The sequence below is a fragment of the Vespula pensylvanica genome, chromosome 12 (assembly GCF_014466175.1).
Source record: "Vespula pensylvanica isolate Volc-1 chromosome 12, ASM1446617v1, whole genome shotgun sequence".
NCBI lineage: Eukaryota > Metazoa > Arthropoda > Insecta > Hymenoptera > Vespidae > Vespula > Vespula pensylvanica.
In genome coordinates this window covers 4377662-4393825 of record NC_057696.1, presented here as the reverse complement: position 1 = coordinate 4393825, position 16164 = coordinate 4377662, and the positions used below count along the sequence as shown (strand labels likewise).

General features: G+C 41.6%; 1 protein-coding gene and 1 long non-coding RNA gene across 5 annotated transcripts in view; one reads left to right on the top strand and one right to left on the bottom strand.

The window, feature by feature from the left end:
* The window catches only part of LOC122633392 (GATA-binding factor C-like), a 52883-nt gene that overhangs the window by 14634 nt on the left and 22085 nt on the right, over positions 1-16164 (top strand). The window lies entirely within an intron of this gene.
* LOC122633397 overlaps positions 1-16164 on the bottom strand; it is a 114164-nt gene that overhangs the window by 92628 nt on the left and 5372 nt on the right. The gene's annotated exons all lie outside the window — the stretch shown is intronic.

Genomic DNA, 16164 nt, shown 5'->3' with positions numbered 1-16164 from the left:
GCTGTTTCTTCTTGCCGTTTACGCGAGGGGAGGAAACCTTTTACGTTGTGTACTACGTTTGTATTCTTTCCATCTATTTACATAAACTTACGAAAGGAGGGAGAGTGAGGAGGGAGAAGGAAGGGGCGAAGAAAATCATATGTGCCCTTTTCATATGTACGAAAACGTACGATTAAAATCATTAATATTTAATTAACAATCATATTTATTAATATCCGACAAAATCGTTTAGTTATTTAATATTATCGATAATATCGATGGAGATTAATATTCTAGTTTGTTGAATACACTGTGGTAAAGTTGAAAAAAGGGAATTAGAGTAGGCGTTAGAACGTGAATATTCCGATCGATAGTCCAGAGGCTACCGAAGCTCGAGGAGACCGAAAGGTTTCGTGCCCTATCGGTTCTTACTTACGATTCCCGCGAATTCGATCTATTTTTGGCGATTAGACTGGCACCTTCCGTAAAATGGAATAACGGAAATATGATACTACTACTACTACTACTACTACTACTACTACTACTACTACTACTACTACTACTACTATCACCACCACCACCATCACCAACCCTTACTTACAATCTTCCCTTCGTCCCTTTAACTACGATACGTGGTTTGAAAATATCGTGACTCCTTCGAGGAGACTTCGTCACGGAAGGACGCTCAAACTCACTCCTTTCTTTATAGTTCGTGTTTTCTTTCCTTTCTTTTTTTCTTTTTCTTTTTCTTTGTCTTTCATTCTAATCAACATTTTCCTCTTTCTTTCTTTCTTTCTTTCTTTCTTTCTTTCTTTCTTTCTTGTTTGTTAGAGATGTAAAGAACAATCCCATTTGTAATGTTAGAAAAAATATATCCCATACTTTGGCCTGTTGTTGTCGGCGTTGTTGCGAAGTTTTTATGATTAAAAGAGGAACGTTCGGAATCGGATTCACTTACTTTAGTAGACGAGAATGAAAATAAGGCGTTCTCATCGAGCGATTCCTTTTCCATCTGGCCGCGTCGCATTCTGACGTTTCACTATCGCTTTCGGTCGACAGCGCGAAACTTTCTCCCGAGCGAAATAGACGCATCGCGATCTTCATCAAATGCGCTTGAAGATGAATCGAAAATATTTTTCTTTCTTTCTTTCTTTCTTTCTTTCTTTCTTTCTTTTTTTCTCCCTTCAACTTCTTTCGCGCTAATTTCCTATCTGCATATACATATAAATAAACGTTCATCGTTAATTGGTATAATATAATGGCGAGCACACGCGATGTAAATTCATTTTCGCCGTCTGCGAAAAAAAAAAAAGAAAGGAAAAAAAAAATGAAGAAGAAAGAAAAAGAGGTTTTTATCGTCTAGTCACACGCGTACCAGATAAGTACTAGATATTCAACAGACTATGTATTATACATACATCGCGAATCTAACAGCGCGATATTACGCCGAGGGAAAAGCGTGCGTCTATTGCTTTTGCTCGTTTCTTTTGTCCGGACGAAGGTTCGTCGAACGATAATTGACGGCGTTTTGGTTTAATTGATGCATTTACACGCGTCGAATAGGAGGAGGAAGAGGAGGAGGAGGAGGAGAAGGAGAGTACGGTTGACACGGCCCAGTGGAAAATTCAACGTGCGTGTTTGTTTCTCGTAGAGAATTTATTCGATTCGTACGAGAGAGAGAGAGAGAAAGAGAGAGAGAGAGCTTTCGAAGAGACTAAATATCATAAGTACGTACGTACATAGTTGGCTGAATAATTCTTTCAATTGTATCAAGAAAATATACTTTGAAATAATTACGAATATTTTTATAACAATACCGTCACGGTGTATTTATTCGAACGTTTCTCAACGATGTCGCAAAAATGAAATAAATCATGTGGTCGAACGATAGTTAATATATGCGATACAAGATAATCGTAAATCGTTTTTTTTTTCTTTCTTTCTTTGTTCACGAAACGAAAGGTAAGATCATTATTTTATTTCATTCGGGTCGGAATACATATTCTCTAATCCTCCCGCGACAAGGACAAACATTGTGACAGGATGACGAGGAGACACGCCTACCTATCAGTCATTTATCAATACCGATCGCGACAAGGGGAGCACAGCGCGCTAAGGCAATGCGAGCTAATAAAATATGTATCGGTTTAAAGTGGTAGGCGTCCCTTATCGCGAGCACGTGCGCGACACTTTCGCCGTGCTCTGTAATTTTCTTCGAGGCGATCGAGCGAGTCAGCTTTATCTTTTTTTTTCCTTTTCGTCTTTTTTTTTTCTTTTTCCTCTTTTTGTTTTTTTTTGTTTTTTCTTCTTCTTTTTTCGACCATTTATTTTCGAACCGGTGGTAAGCTCGTTTTCCCCAACGACGACGAAATTAAAAATTTATTCGATAAAGAGAAAACCACTTTTCGATCGATCGCTTCCCATCGTTAGAAATATTATTTGTCTGCTATATCTGGTCTGAAATGGAAAAATAATTTTGCATACATTCGTCTCTCTTTTTTCTATATTACCTCGAAAAAAGAATACATATATGAATTTGTCGTTACGTTTCCTCGTCTAATATCATCGCGCGTAGAATAACAATGTTCCCTCATAAGGGTCTTCCCTTATAGTATACTTTTCGCGCAATATGTTGCATTTTTACGAGACCATGCACGGCACTGCTCGCAGATGCGTGTCGTCTAAAAAGTAGAAAGAGAGTCCGGAGTTGATACGATCTCGGAAACAAAAGTGAAAGAGGGATGGAGTTGTAGGGGAACACACCAGGTATATATACCTCCTATGGATATACACACAGCGTACAGACGCATATATATATATATACGTATACGTACAAAGCGGAGCCCACCTTTCGCGTATTTTATATAAAGTCGCGACGTACAGAGAAAGAGAGAGAGAGAGAGAGAGAGAGAGAGAGAAAAAAAGAGAAAAAGAGAGACAGAGAGAGAGAGAGAGACAGAGAGAGAACATACACAGATGCGACAGAATTTTTGTGAAGGTGTGACGTCACGAAGCTCTGGATAGCAAGGGTTGAAATACCCTGTCCATCCTATAACCATAGCCGCCATTTTTGATTCATCATCGAGATAACTCGAACAGCTGGGAAATTTTCCTTTCTTTCTTTCTCTCTCTCTCTCTCTTTCTCTTTTTTTCTTTACTATCCTCTCTTCTTTCGTTCTCTCATGCGAAGAGGGTAGCTACCCGTTTGTAAACGACGACTACAGGAATGCCTGTAGCTACATATGCGTGGTCGTTGAGTATATTTCTACCCTCTTGTTCTCGAAATGGCGAGGAGACGGCGAAATGGCGTCGCTCGTTCCGAGTTGAGCCCCGCTTCGCTCCAGAGACCGACTGGAACGCGAGAGGAACGCCCGTTACTTTTCTTTTCGCGATCTTTCGTTTTCTCGTGAGTTTTAAACACTTTGTTAAATCGCCCGGTAACGTCACGTATTACAGTCTTAAGATCACTAGCTAAACGTATACTTACTTTGTTGAGCGTAATTATTCACGATTTAAAAGATTGCGATCATTATCGTTATACGATAGGAATATGAGGATAGAAGAGAGAGGGGGGGGGAGGGGAAGGAAGAAAAAAGAAAAGAAAAAATACAAGAAAATTCAACAGATTAAACACGTCGATTATTTCGTGAAAAACCGTGAGAACATTGGACTAACGACATGACGGAAATATTAGTATGGAGACTAGGAGGGAGAAGGAGGAGGGTGGAGGAGGAGGCGGCGGGGAAAGAAAAAAAACTAAGAAGAGAAACATTGAATGGAAGATTATCGAGAGATATGAAAAATCATTAATCTTAATGCACGTCCAGAACTCGTGAAGGATCGAAGAGTTTAATCATAGAGAGAAAAAAGAGAGAAAGAGACAGAGAGACGGAAAAAAAGAAACAAAGAGGGAAAAAAGGAAACAAGAAAAAAGAGAAAGAGAAAACGAAAAGAGAGAGAAGAAGTAAGAAAGAAAAGAGTAAAAAGTAGAAAGGATAAAGAGAAAAAAAGGAGTTTGAAAGAGACTTTGGATTATCAGAAGAAAGAGATCGGATCGTTAGGATCGACGCGCATCTGGTGGATCGGATCATCGATCTATTTCTCTAAGGTAGAGAGATCCTTAAAGGATCGCTGGGCCAAGGGCTTCTCTGTCTCTTTCTCTCTCTTTCTCTCTCATTCTCTTCGGTTGGCTCGCATCTCGAGCGCTGCACGTACGCAGAAGGAAGGTAATGCTCGGAGAGTCGCTCGTTAACGGCTGTCCTACACGCTCTCCTGCCTCCCTTTTCTTTTCTCCTCCGTCCTCCCGATCCTTATCGTTACGCCGTGCCCTGCCGTGCCACCACACCGTGCCGTGCGCTCTACTACGAGTTACGGTCCTGCGCCCGTTCCTGGACATTCCATGGCGGAAGCTTCTTCCTTCCTTTGCCAGGACCAAAACTACCACAAGATTTATAATATGCAAACTTTATTTTCTCGAACACACAAAACGTCTCTTTTAATAGTTTCGAATCGGTGTTTGATTTTTTCTTCTTTTTGTTTTTTTGTTTTGTGTTTTTTTTTTTTTTTTTTTTTTTCAAAATCGTCGGTACATGCGCGTTCAACGATATTTCCTACTAGCGATAATCGATCGCGATAGGACTCTCTATCGGCAAGAAATGATTTATCAATTCGTTAAAAGATATCTTAGGTAATTGTCATCCTTCGTACTTGGATCATTTGTATCGTCGGAGAGAAAGACAGAGAAAGAGATATCGATCAATTTCTAAGAGATAACTCGAGCATAACAATTACTTTGAATTCTCTAACGGATCGCGTGCCACGTCTAATTTGTTTAATTTGTTCCGTGACTCTCCTTCGATCCAAATGCTCGATTTCTCGAGATCACCGATTTACGAGTCGATTCGCCTGCATCTGCCACGCGCTATACAAGCCACGATATCGCGTTAAAGTCCTCGCCTGGCACTCCAGAAACGTCTTCCTCTTCTTCCTCTTTTTTTCTTCTCCTTTCCCTTCCTCTCCCTCTCTCCTTTATTATTTATTTTTTATTCCCTTTCGTACCAAGCGAAAAGGCGTACCTACCTACCTACATACATACGTACACCGAGGAAAGCGAGTCCAGCGTAGCCATTTGGCGGAGAAGGGTCGGAAATTTATAACGCGCGTCCTCGAGGGACGTGGCCTGAAATATTCAACGCGCGCCGCGAGAAGAAGAAGCAGTGAGAGAGAGAGAGAGAGAGAGAGAGAGAGAGAAGAAAGAAAAAGAGAAAGAGAGAGAAGAAGAGAGAAAAAGAAAAAGAGAAAGAATACGAGAGAGAGAGAGAGAGAGAGAGAGGAGAACGATTTCGTCGAGATCGTCGTCGTCGGTATAATTCTACTTATAAGAGGACCATCTTTTTTCGGAGTCCTTTCCTCCTCCTCCTTCTCCTCTCCCTCCCTCTTTCAAGCCGCGACTCGTTTCGTTGGACTTTACGAGCCCTCTCTCTTCGTAAGCTAGAAGCAAGAGCGACATTCTCGAGATGTTACCAGTCGAAAAGTCGAGCCTTTTCTTAAGGAAGAGAGAGAAAGAGGGAAGGAGAGAGAATCGTCTCGTTGTTCGCGCGGGGGTCAAAGAGTCGCGCCGAGGATCGAACTTCTCTTCTCGATCTCTACGATTTTATCTTCTCGTTTCTCCGTGCGCGCAACGGCAGCAACGAGGTAGCAGTGTAACAGCGCTACGAGGTGGAAAAGAGAGGCGGCGAAAAGAAGGATGAGGTGGGGGTAGAGACCGCAAGGTTATCCTTAGCGATCTTCCGACGGAAAACGAATAGTCTCCGGTAGTCTTCGAAGGGCATTGTGCTTTCGTGCGACACCCGCATTCCCAAAGATTTTGCATCGCTGGATATCATCTACTAGTATACTTAAAAAAAAACCGTAGAGAACTGTTTCTAAAGTTTAAGCGATCCACTTAACCATCCCTCTCGATTCTTCTCACCTCGAGATCGAATATATCAAAAAGTAGGACGAAGACTTGGTTACTCGTGTAAATGATAAGTGAATATGATAAGATTCGACTTTGTAGATCGCGTTGATGTTTTTTCTTTTTTCTTTTCTTTTTTCTTTTTTCTTTTTTTTTTTTTTTGTTCTTTTTGGCGGAGGGGTGGTGAGTGCAAGCACGTAAAAGATCTATCGATATCCGTTGAAATTCGATCGCAAACGTTAGTTAATTCGTATTAAAAATAATACCTCGAGTTTACAAGCTTTATACTCGCTAGAATATAATATGATCGATCATACGATCACGATGATCGATACGTCTGGTTAATTATTTAAATAGCAGTAATAAAACTAGATGCAATCAATGATCTAGTCGACTTAATCGCCATATCTACGTCCAATTCGATGAAACCTTAGGTATGTCTATTTTACGCTCCATTGGGAATATATAGATACCTAGTATCTTTGATTATTTTCTGTTTCCTTTTTTCTTTTCTTTTTTTTTTTTTTTACTTTGTTTTTCTTCTACTTCCAGATCATTTAATTCCTCGATTTTCATAATGAGCAGCGCGACGAGAGATCGAGAATCTCGATGAAAATGTAGATAGACTCAATGATATCATTTGTCTTCTTTCTTTTTTCTATTTTTTCCTCGCAGTTTAGATCATTCGATCTTGTTTTTTCTTCGTTTCTCGTTCTGTCCTTCCTTCCTTTCTTTCTTTTTTCTCCTTTTTTTTTCCTTTTTTCTTTTTTTTTTTTTTTTAAAGTAAAAAGATCGTAACGGTGTGGTCTATGAGCGCGGCATTCGGAAGGTGGTTGGGGGCAGATACGGTGACTGAATTATGTACCAGATGCAAATACCGTATTGTCCGTTGCCGCCGTCGTGATCCATCCGTCTTTCAGCTTCCTTGAAAATTCTGCTCATGAGATAGGAGATTTGCATCCCTTCGCACATTGAATACGACGCCCGGCTGCGTCAAGATCGACACTTTTTCTCTCTTCGACTTAACTCTCTCTCTCTCTCTCTCCCTCTCTCTCTCTGTTTTTTTACTCGTTCTTTTTTCTTTTTTTCCTTTCTTCCTCTTTATACATATATTCATTTGCGTCTTGTTCTTTCATCATTTTTCTGATCTTTATATGAAGCCAAAGATGGTGGTGGTGGTGGTGGTGGTGGTGATGTTGGTGGAGGTGGTGGTGGGAGGTGAACGAGGATAGTCAGAAAGAGAGAAAAGGAGAGACGAGCCAATTAGATGGGCGTACACCCGAAGAGCAACCGAAATAAATCCAGAGATGCGAGAGAAAGAGAGAGAGAGAGAGAGAGAAAGGAGAGGGCCACCACGCTAACGAATCATCGTAACTCATTAACTTGTAAATTGCTTCCGAGTGTCCATGCGGTCGAACTAAAGTTTTATGCCCGTACGAACTTTGTTTATATTGTTCGGTGCAAAACTTTTCTCTCCGTCGATCTTGACGATATTTTCTTACGTTTTATACGTAAGTAGAAATAGTAAAATGATGGACAAAGTGTCGGCGAAATCATTTTTATGAATTACTCTTACGTACGAGTTTATTCGTTAACCGGTAGATAATTCAGGTCTGGTCTCTTCAACGTTGAACGATCTTTTTCTTTCTTTTATTTCTCTCTCTCTCTCTCTCTCTTCTTCGTCTTCTTCTTTCTCTTATTACATTCTCTTTCTCTCTTTCTCTCTGGCGAGCTACTTAAGATTCGGTATGCCGCGAGTGGTCGACCAGTTTCTCAGAGCGAACGACGAGTCGATCGATCATCTTTCGAGGCAGAGAGAAACGATTGTCTCCTCGCTCGAAATCCGCGGCCTCTTCGTATACGTTCCTGTCCTTTTCTACCGCGTACCCGTTGTTTTTAGCTCGGCGATCGATCGATTCGATTGTTACCTCGTGGATGGATGGCTTTCGATATTAGAAGAGAAAAGGTTTTCTCTTTGAAATCTTTCCACGTCGTTTATATAATAATTTATTAAGGAAGATTTAAAAAGTAATACGACAAATACTATTACTATTATTATATTATTATTATTATTATTATTATTATTATTATTATTATTATTATTGTTATCATTCATTGTCGTCATTATTTATAGACGTAGACATCGTTCGTCGTCCGCTACGATAAAACTACTTCGATCGTCGTCCATCGCTTCGGAAAGGTCGAAAATCGTGTCGAGCACTGCTCCCTCTAATCCTTTCCCATACTCACGAGGGACCCCTCATTCCCCTCGCTCGTATCCTGGGAAGGGCTTTGGCGCAAGGGTAGAGAATAACGCGAACCTAGGGATTCCTTTTTGGGTCCCTTTAGGGCAGCTGTACGAGTCTATCATTGGTCGCGATCTCGATGTATCCCGGTGGAGCTTAGGAAGCTACCCCCACCATGTCCTACCCTGGCGAATAGCTCGAAGACCAATCCTATCTCTTCTTCGGGGAGAGGGTGAACGAGACACCCTTCTGAATTCTCTGCGGGAGATCAATCGATCGAGGATATTCTCGAATCAAAAATGAAAGCGCACAGACAGACCCACACATATGTTAACGTTCGTTCGTCGAGTCTTCGATCATTTCCTGTATGCAAATCAAGATAGATCTTGAACGATTATACAAGAGTTTGGCCTCGACAAATATAAAAATGAAGAAAAGAATACTCTGCCGAAGAATCTCCGTAAGCATGGGAAATCGTTTCCGGCATGTAAATCGCAAATAGATTCTCTCAAATGTTTTTCGTGGTAACAGAAGGGTAAACGTAGTAGTTTTAGTAGGGAAGTTGAGGAACTTCAAAGATGGAAAGAGGAGGAGAAGGAGGAGCAGAAGAAGAAGAAGAAGAAGAAGAAGAAGAAGAAGAGGACGAGGACGAGGAATAAGAGGGAACGAATAGGATAGAAAAAGGGTCGCGCAGGCCAATCTAAAAAGAATCGCCTTGGAAGTCCATAAATCGTGGCGCAACGGTAGCGGAGGATGAGAAGGAGAAAGAAAGAGAGAGATATACTCGCACACGCGCAAACACACACACATACACACATAAATATATATATATATACATATACACAGACTATATAGAGAGAGAAAGCAAGAAGAGGAAGTGAGTGAGACTGAAGTTGGTTGGCCGGTTCTTCTCCTCCATCGGTGGCCCTGCGGCCACGAAAAACGCGCGACGGTGGCGCGCTCGAATAAATCAAAGTGGCGTGAAAATCAATTGTAAGACATTCGCCTGGCGTGTTACCCCCACCATAAGCAGCAGCAGCAGCAACCACCACCACCAGCACCACCAGCACCACCACCACCACCACCATTACCAGCAGGAGCAGGAGCAGCAACAGCAGCGGAGCACTAGCAGCACCATCGCCATCACCAGCAGGAGCAACAGCAACGGCACCTTCTCTCTTCCTCCTCTTCTTCTCGCATCGCGCCACGCCACTTTCGTGTCGTTACTCGACTCGAGTCGAGTCACCTTCCTTTGTGTTTTACTCGCTCGCTGCTTCTGCGTGTCCGCTTCTTTATCCTCCCCCTTAACCGTCCCCTTCACCCTTCGTCCCTTTGCTTCTCCTCTTGTATCTCTTCAACGACGTTCTTGTCCTCGTCCTCGTTCTCGTCGTCGTCGTCATCATCGTCATCGTCGTCCTCGTCCTCCTCCTCCTCCTCGTCGTCGTCGTCGTCGTCCTCGTCGTCATCGTCGTCCGGGTTGGGGTGCGGAGAGACGCGGCAAAGTCAATACGGAGGAGTCGCGCGCAAACGCAGCGCGCAAAAGCCGCGCAAACGCCGACGTCGGCCAATGCGAATCTAGGCCCCCGACGCATATGGCGTTCGGCCATCGCGCATTTTCGCCTTCCATCGGGACTACCGTTCTAACGAACGTCTTCCACCTTCCTCTTACACACGTACGTAGTATTTTCAAGGTGTTTCGTCGTTACCCTCAACCTTAGATACATAGGCAATCGTATATCTCTTAGCAGCGGCCATTTTCTTGATTCCCTTTATTTTCCTACTTTATTATCGCGACGAAGGAAACTTTTTGCAAATAGGTCACAACGAAGCCATTTTATCCGTTTCTTTCTTTCTTTCTTTCTTTCTTTCTTTCTTTCCTTTTTTCTTTTTTTTTTTTTTTAATCCACTTTACTTCGATTCCCGGCGAATAGTATTACGAGGAAGACGTAGTAATCGTACTTTGTAAGCTTCTTCCTTAAGGGACGTCTTTTAAACGATTAGAGCTTGCGCTCGAAAACAAGGGTAGGCTTCGATTTCTTCTTCTCTCTCTCTCTCTCTCTCTCTCTCGGGTGGACTACCATCCGTCTATCTCTTTCCTTCGTTTACACCAACGACGAGTAATGGCCGCCGTAGAGTTTATTTATCGCATCGCTTCTACGTACACGCGAACCTTTCGAGAACGACGTGTGCAGGCCGAGCACAATTTCCAATACGATAAACAGCGCGAGCTGGAGAAGGCGTGCTCGCGAGTGTTCGCGCTTCTCTCGATTAATCGATCCACAATCGGACTTTGAAAGCTTAACGCTTTACGAATAATCCTCGCTCGGTATGTATGTACCTACATCGGTGCTCTAAACGCGTAATGTAACGTAGTTAACGCGTTCGATAACGTTTAAGCGTCTAATGAACACTTCGTTTAATAGCTTTTAATGAGCTATACGCAGATATTCATGTTAATTATCTACGTTTCCTATATTAACCGTGTAAGCGTGCAATCATTTCCAATTTCTTTTTTCTTTGCCAATAATCCTACGGTAATTAATTTATAAATGAGATGATTTTATTTTTTTATAATCGTCGCGAATAAAAAAAAAAAAAATAGAAGAGAAAAGACAAATTTATATTCGCGATCGTACTCTTTTAAATCGTCGCATAAGAGAGGACAAAGTTAATATTCTGTCAGGATTATCAAAGGAATAATGTACGTTATCATAAATCTCTCGAAGTAAATTTGAAATTTCAACGTCGGAGTTCGCGCGTCATTTGTTAAAAAAAAAAAAAAAGCGATTGGAAGTCGACGACGATGACGACGACGACGACGACAACGACGACGACGGTGACGGGGACGGTGATTTCGATTGCGAACCAGAGTCGTTCTCGCGATCACCGCGAAGTTATTTATCGCTGTCGTATAAACGCGATTCGAGGAGCGGCTATTCCCAGCGACAGTCATGGGCTCTTCGGCAGCGCGATACTCCTATTACGTGTCTCATCGTTACAGCTCCTCGCGATATTTTCCATTTGCAAACTAAGAAATTCCGTTTCAACGTCTTGCATATTTTATTTCCCCAGGATAAACATTCGTATGCGTTGTTATTGAAAGATATATAGATATATAATTAAACGTTTGGTAATAATAATTATGTATTATCGATCGCTACAGAAACCGGCTTATATGGATAAAAGGAGATAAGAGAGAGAGAGAAAGAGAGAGAGAGAGAGAGAGAGGGAGAGAGAGAGAGGGAAGCAAAATGAATGAGAAACGAGGACGAAAGGAGTCCCGGTCAACGTAAACCATCCGCCGCTCGAGCAACTGCAACGACAACAATAGGGACAAGATAATGACGCTATAAATAAATAATAATGCCACGGTCTATGCGCGTTAGAAAGGTCCTCAGTGTATCTCCGTACCTCTTCCACGCTACACTGCCGTTTCTCTTTCCCACTTTACTACTGTTCCGAGAGAGGTATATGCTTCTTGCTTTTTAGTCAAAAACATATACACGTAGAGACACACGGAGACGCACGCGCTCACGTACACGTTTACGTTTACGTTTACGGTATAATCTGTTTTTACCTATTACATTGTATAAATTCGCGATACTAGTTTTCCAATAACTCGCAAAAAAGGATATGTGAAAGCAAGCCATTAATAATATAGTCGTAACAATTCGATCTCACGACCTCACGACGAAAGAAATAGTAAATCATTCGGTATCATCGGTTATCATACCTCGCGAGAATAATCACGATCGATTCTTTTTTCCCATAGAAATATTTATTAATTATTTCGTAAAACGTTCGATCGATTTGATTCGATCGAGGTGACGGTAGTCGGGATCTAAGAAATTTTTCTTAGAGGAAGTTTGTTTTAATCGTTGGCCGAGTGTATCAAGTTGGTAGGTGCATTTACGCTATCATTGATAGCCAAGGTATCAAAGTATCGAGGCTGGCCACCTTGTCCTAATAAGCCGAACAGGATATTCGATCCTGTCCGTTGCTGTGTCCGTGGTATATTGTCTGACGTTCGTACGGGACAGTTGCACAATCTTCTCTCCTACACGCAGCACGCCAAGTCGATCTTGCTCTCTCTCTCTCTCTCTCTCTCTCTCCTTCTCTCTCTTTTTATCTTTTTCTCTCTTGTGGGTGCGCGTCGCGATCTCTGCACGAGTGCGTGAGAGAGACAGAGAGAGACAGACAGAGAAAAAGAGAGAGAGAGAGAGAGAGAGAGAGAGAGAGATAGAGATAGAGCTCGTTTCACATTCGCGCGTATGTGCGCGCGTGCTTCGACGTCGTAACGACGTGGAGAACAGCGACGTTGTAAAACGCTTGAAATGCCACGCGATCGGTGGTGTTACGCACCTGGATAGAGGAGGTACATACATACATACGTACGTACGTACATACGAACGTAGGTACATACACGAGTAGATACTAACGCTACATTGACCGACCGAACCGATCGATTCCACTAATCCTAAACGCGATTAGAGACTGGACACGTTGTTCGAATCATCGTTATAGATTTGTCGATGCGAACGAAGAACGCTTTACCGAATTCTCCGCCATGTTTTTGCATTGTTATTTAATCGTCGTTCGCCGACGACTCCGACGTATATACATTCGATTAGGATATTATAATGATTGAATAGATTGTTTTAGCAGTTACATTACGTTTGCGATAATTTATTATATTTTTGATTTAATCATCCCGGTACTTACGTCCGTTCGCAAACAATAATCGTACGTAGAGATCATTAATAAAAGATAATTGACAGCGATCGAGAGAAATTGATTTTGATCGTGCCAAAGGAATCGTATGTTATATTCTCTCTAATTGACAAAAATAAGATGCAAAATTTTTTCTCTGGATAATTTTGAAAGGTCATTGGAGAGGGTGAATGAATGCTATCGATCGAGAGGACAGCAAAGGATAACAGAGTGTCGAGATCCTCGCTCTTTCGAAGCAACGCTCGCTCTCGCATAACCGAAGGACTCGTTTCCGATAGAAATGGGCACACCGCGCCTGTGGATAATAAACGTTCTCTATGGTAACGGCTTTAGTATGCGAGGATAGCAATAATAATAATAATAACAATAATAACAATAACAATAACAATAATAATGATAACAATAATAATAATAATAATAATAATAATAATAATAATAATAATAATAATAATAATAATAATAATAATAATCACGAAGGAGGTCCGCGTAACGATTAGCGGCCAATCGAAAGTAGCTCGTTGTGGGTATACGTCATACCACGAAAGAGAGAGAGAGAGAGAGAGAGAGAGGGAGGGAGAGACGACAGCAGGCTCGTTCCAATCTCTCCTTTCTTTTTTATTTTTTTTCTTATTTTTTCACTTTTTTCTTATTTTTTTCTTTTTTTTCTTTACATCTCTCGATGTCAGCAAATATCGTGGGATCGAAAAATATCGAAGGAGAATCTCGAGATCGACCTTCGACTTTGCTTCCTTAGCGAATATCTTCGTCTCTCTCTCTCTCTCCTCTCTCTCTCTCTCTCTCTCTCTCTCTCTCTCTTCTCTTACCGCACATAGAGAAACGTATAGGTAGACGCACAGAGGCGATTTGTATCGACGAAAAATAGATGCTTTTTTCTTGTTCGAACACCCGTTACATGAAATATACGTTCGGACGAAAGTACTCACGGCGAAGAGGTGTGGGTGTGTGTAGTATAATAAGAGAGGTCCAGCCTTGCCTCGGAAGGAGGCTGGGTGTGGCCGTGACTAAAAGTTCACTAGAGCACACTTAACACACTTAACGCGCGCGCGAGAAGGTTTCTCCTTCTCGGATAGTTGCGATCCTTTGAATTTTTGCGAGGTGTTTCTAGTTGTTTTTTTTTTGTTTTGTTTTCAAAAGCTCCGTCCTCCTCTTCCTCCTCCTCCTCCTCCTCCTCGCGTGCTCGTCCTCTCTAGTTCGACGATTTTCATTTTTCCTTTTTTTTTTTTCTTTTCCTTTTTATTTTTTTTTTTCCAAGAGGTCAAAGGGTACGCGAGAGAATCGTATGCTTTTATCGCGCTCGGCCGAGCGTGAACAGTTCATTTTTCATTTTAGGCTTTGAGATAGAACACTGCGCTACGCGGGCTGTAATTTTTCCGTCGTTCGGCATAGAATTAGAAACAGGAAACGTCCGATGAAATTGTCGGCCAAAGTGTGACCACGCAAAGTGTTTTCTATGACGATCGTTAACCGGTTGATCATCCTGTTCCAAATATAAGAACGTTATTTAATCGGGTTTGACTATTATCTCGAAATAGGATTTTAATGTTATTTATTCCATACGCGTCAGCTGACTTTCGTTATCGCTTAATCGATACTCGTGTAATACTCGGCACATACGATCGATATAAAATTATACGGTCTCAAAAATTCTCCTTCGAACGATCGTCCGTTTAAACCAACGACAAAGAATCTTATTTCCTGATCTCGTAAATAATTAAAAGGCTTATAACGCGTTAGAAATAATCTCGAAACGTTCAAGATCGAGGACGACAGCGGTCAGGGACAGCTCCTCGGCCTTGAAAAAGTACATTCACGGATGTGTTGCGATCGCGGCTTGTCCCTTTCGGCGGATAGATCGAGCCGCGATCCGTATAAACGTTTACGCAGAGCTAACGACTTGTTATTGCAATTTCAGATGATAATATACCGTTCTATCGCGTAAATACGGAACGCGGTTAAGCGGACGCGAACAACCGTAATTTAATGGTACATTAATATGTTGCGATCTCGACGATCCCCTTTAAAATATCATAAGGATTATTAAAAAGGATTTTTCTTATATCGAACAAAGACGATATCATCCAAGTCTCCTATTACTTGGATTTTCATATTACGTTCTTATTCCACGAAGACGATCGAGGAGAGCTAGCCTACGAGAATGGAAATACTTGGAAAGAGCTTGTCGAGCGAACCGAAGTTATTGAAAGATCGAGCTCTCCGAGATTTATGCTACGTCGGGCCCGTTTACTTGTAAACGCCTCGGAGATGGCTATCCTTGCGGAAAGAGCAAGTGCACGCGCGAGAGAAAGAGAAATACGTAGAAGGAGAGAGAGAAAGAGAGATAAAGAAAGAGCAATACGTAGAATGATAGATAGTTGAAGAGAAAGAGATAGAGTCTAACAATGAGCTATGGTAAATAAAGTCGCCAAGCGGTGACGCGTAATTGGTCGTCGCTCGCACTCGCTCTTACGTTAGATAAATTCTGAATAATTATTTCTTTTTCTTCTTCTTCTTCTTCTTCTTCTTTATCTCCTAACAAACTCCTTTGTGGTTTTCCAACGGTCCTAGCGATTTTCATCGACTGCGTTATCTTCGATTAGCATATCTCATCCGATCCGCAAGGTCTCGATTACACGTTCGTCGAGCGAGCTAGCTAGCTAGCGCTAGAGAGCGACCACATTGTCCGTGACGTGTGTGATAAATTACGCGTGCAGAATGAACGTTCGTTCCATCGTGCGAGTACGCGCCAGCCCGAGGAAAAGATTAATGAAATATCCGTGAAATCGTGAAAAACTTAGCTTAATGTCTTGGCTCTTATCGACGAGATCTCGAGCCTTCCGTATCACCTGCTTCGTTTCTTAAGAGCTTCGATAAGGATCTAAGGAAAGAATTTTCTTACAACAAGGAGAGTCAATGCTTCCAAAGTTTCGTCTCATTTCTTTTTTCTTTCTTCCTTTCTTCCTTCCTTTCTTTCTTTCTTTCTTTTTTTCTTTTTGTTTTTTTTTTCTTTCTTTTATCTTCTTCCCTTTTTCATCTTTCTCTTTTTCTTTTTCTTTCTTTTCTTATATATATATACACATAGTTCCCAAGAAGATATCCGGCCTCTTTGAAATCTCGCAATTTCTCTTCTGAAACACGACTACGTTGCAAAGCTACATCTTTGTCCACTCGAATCTTTATAGAGGAAAGTAGGTCGAGAGTGATCGATATTGATATCCCGAACAATTCCTTGAA